The 3,794-nt window shown below is 44.9% G+C and overlaps 1 long non-coding RNA gene across 1 annotated transcript; it reads left to right on the forward strand.

Annotated features, from left to right (window-relative positions):
• Window positions 1-714: 714 nt before the first annotated feature.
• Window positions 715-1,949, forward strand: LOC309489520. The gene is made up of 2 exons (XR_014202435.1): window positions 715-1,150; window positions 1,227-1,949. It is a non-coding gene; the product is annotated as an uncharacterized lncRNA (long non-coding RNA).
• Window positions 1,950-3,794: the final 1,845 nt, after the last annotated feature.

Consider the following 3,794-nt stretch of genomic DNA (forward strand, 5'->3'; position numbering starts at 1 on the left):
CTTGGTTATATGGAGGAAATACTGGTTCCTATCCCACATGAGCAGTCACGCACTTTGAAACAGTTCGAGAAACTGTTGGGCCTCATGGCAGCAGGTCCATTGTGATACCCTTTGGCCTACTGTACATGAGACCCTTGCAGTGGTAGCTCAGAACCAGAGGGTTCTCCCCGAGGGGAAACTCACTTCGTACGATCAAGATCCCGTGGCAGTGTCTCCGCGCCTTGGTTATATGGAGGAAATACTGGTTCCTTTCCCAGGTTCCGGTGTTGGGAGCTCTTTGCCATCGAGTTGCTATCTCGACAGATGCTTCCCTCACCGGCTGGGGAGTGGTAATGGGAGGCCGCTCATCCCAGGGCCTGTGGAGGAGTCAATCTTTTTGGCACATAAATTGCCTGGAGATGATGGCAGTCTTCAATGCGTTGAGACATTCCTCCCAGACCTGAGGGACCATCATGTGCTTGTCCGTACAGACAACACATCAGTGGTCTCTTTCATAAATATGTAGGAGCAGACATCCTGTTGAGGCAGGGGCTGAGGCCCGGGGAATACAGGCTCCACACCGAGGTGGTGGAGCACATTTGGGGGGTTTATGGCCAGGCACAAGTGGATCTCTTCGCGTCTCAGGATACGACGCACAGTCCACTTTGGTTCTCCCTCACACACCCAGCTCCTTTGGGGCTGGACGTTGTGTTATGGACATGGCCGAGGCTACGTCTGTACATCTTTCCCCGATTACTCTGCTCCCAGGAGTTCTGGAGAAGGTCCGCCGGGACGGAATAAGTCTGCTACTAGTAGAACCGTACTGGCTGGGCTGACTGGTTCTCGGACCTGGTGTCTTTCCTCGATGGCTCTCCCTTGGAGATTCCAGTCAGGAGGGACCTTCGGTTTTAAGTGGGAGGGGTGACCCTTCACCCCAGCCCAGAGATTTGGAACCGGTGGGTTTGGCCTCTGAGGGGGCCCAACTCATTGACTTTGGTCTCTCAACTGAGGTTGTGGAGACCATATTTCACTCCAGAGCTCCCTCCACGAGGAAACTCTATGTATTTAGTGATGGGTTTTCCCTTCATATTGCGGGTCTGTGGACAGTGGGGCCCAGTTACTGCCCGATTGGTACAGTGCTGGAGTTACTTCTGGTTTGTTTTTCCGCAGGGTTATCCCCTTCCACACTGAAGGTGTACGTAGCGGCCTTAGTGCCTACATGTCCCTTTTGGTGGTATTTCCCTGAGGGTGGGGGAAACCTTTGGTTGTTTCCTCTGTGGTGCTTTTAGACCAGGACAGGAGTATGGCGGCTTAGAAGCCTTATTATATGTAGATATCCCTGTAGGATGTGGTATGCGGCAGGCTGGTCCTCTCCGCTCACATTCGTAAGGTTTTGCAACTTCGACCTGGGCGCTTCCCCAGGTTCTCAAGTGCTCTTGTCTTAGTTGTGCAGTATTCACACAGACAGGTTCTGGTTCGTATGGCGTGTTGGGCATTCTCGTTCCCAAAGCGTCATTGACGCACCGCGAGTTCCCTCGAAAGGGAACGTCTCAGGTTACGACTGTAACCCTAGTTCCCTGAGAAGGGAACGAGACGATGCGTCACTTTGCCATACTTCCTACATTCCTGTGATCGACTTGCTTCGGCCCTTTTCGAAGCTAGCGCGGTTCTAAACCGGATGTCCTTTATCCTTTCCTGGTCGTCACGTCACCCGCCCGTGACGCCCACTCTCGCCATTGGACTAGTTGACATAGGTGCTTCAGACGCAATCACGCAGGAGCGTTCCCAAAGCATCATTGACGCATCGCGAGTTCCCTTCTCAGGGAACTAGGGTTACAGTCGTAACCTGAGACGTTTTGTGTATATAAGCTGGGCAAAAAGGAGAAGTGGGCGCGCTTCTTATCTCGGACTCTGACTGATGTGTGAACAGCCTTTCTTGCAAGAAATAAAGATCTTTATAACTTTTGAAATCTCCAGCTGTCTTCCAATTATTATTTAAAGTTGAGAAAGAATTTCCACGACAAATGGCGACGAGGACGATGGGATGCAGTAAACCGACGATCGGCGTGACTGAGGGGAACAATTGACATCCCGAGAGACCATACTCTGCGGCTCAATATCCTCAATCTTAAGGAGAGAGAATTGTTCTACTCATCACGACGACCGAGGTGAACGCACTCCTAGAATTGAACTCACAAGGTCATCAAAAGACGGTGAGAGAAAATTATTTACATAGTAAATAAGAAAATTATTTGCATATTGAATATTTTCCCTAAAAGGGTCAGGGTTTTTTGGAATAAGCCTGAAAGTAATTTCCAAACAGGGTTTGAGAATAAGCCTGAAAGTAATTTCTCAAATGCCATGTGTTAATTTTTTTCCCCAAAAGGGCCAGAGTTTGAGAATAAGCCTGATAATAATTTCTCAGACACCAGACGGGTGCACTCTTAAAACGGATGTGTTAAAAACAACACGACCTGTGTTATATCTTAACACACCTGTGTGTCTAGTTGAGGACAACACATTTTGTGTTACTTTTAACTCAACCAGTGTGTTACTGTTCTTAACACAGGGAGTGTGTTAAAATAATTAACACGCTAATGTGTCATAAATCACACAATTTGTGTCATAGATGTGCTATTTTTGACCAGTTAAAATGAACACAAAAAAAAAAAAAAAAGCATTTTAAGAAATATATATTTATTAAATCTTAACTGCTACATTTTCACAAAGTCGCCATTCACATGTCATTTGAATTTCATAAAGACATTTTTAAACAATTTTATATCTTGGATTTACAAAAAGGTTTTCTTTGGAAATCATGTGAAGAGGTTTTACATCAGCAGCATTTCTCAAATTAATCACTTTGTATTCATTTTTTCTTTGGACTGCATAAGCATACAAGTGTGGGTGAAAGTACATTTGTGATAGAACTCTAAGAAAAACTAAAACAATTAGTTTTTCACATTGTGGAACTATGTGTAAAACTTCACCAAAGAGACGCTCTTCTCTTAAGTCACAGTTTAAAGCAAGTACACAACCAGTTTGAAAAGTCTGACTTAACACACTAACAGAGTGAGAAACATGAACAGTACAATTTGTAATTTTTAATATGTGAGCCATCACAGTAGTCACGCAATTTACCATCACTTTCGGTTGAATCCACAAAGAGATTTTGCATTTGTTCATTGCCTTGCTTTCTTGCAGTGTCACTTTTGTTTCCAAGGAAGATTTCTGTTGGCTTGATAAAAGAGTGGTTTTCAGCAAAATACTTGGTCATTTTGTACGGGTATCAACTTCCTCAAACGTATTTCGTCCTCTTTCAAAATCTTTCATCAAAGTCTGCAATTCATCATTGGGTATAGAGTAACGATTAAGCAGAGATGTGGTTCTCTCTTGCAAACAGTCCAGGGTTTCACAGAGTAGTTCTTTTGTGCATGTGATGCTTCTTTGCACATCGGTCAGGGAACAATTTGAAGAGGAGTACATTTTTGCAACAAATGCTGCTGCACAGCCTTGGTAGTCAGAAGTGCTGCAACTGGAGCCATCAAAATTAGTCTCTAGATTATCAACAGCAGCAGAGCAAGATGCAGCTGAGAAGTTCTCACTCATGCTAGTGTCAGAGTCTTCAGATGGAATTATCCAGGAGGCTGGAGATGGTGGTTCCAGTCTGTAAAAATAAAAGTACATTTTAAAAAAATCCATTTTTTGCAACAGGAATACCGCAAAAGGAGTAGCAAAAGTCAGGGCGCTAGGATTTGAACTTGTACTGCCAGATCTGAGAGGTTGTAAGTGCCGACTTGACATTGTGCAGCAAA

This window comes from Leuciscus leuciscus, assembly GCF_965113295.1.
Source record: "Leuciscus leuciscus genome assembly, chromosome: 24".
NCBI classification, from domain to species: Eukaryota; Metazoa; Chordata; class Actinopteri; order Cypriniformes; family Leuciscidae; genus Leuciscus; species Leuciscus leuciscus.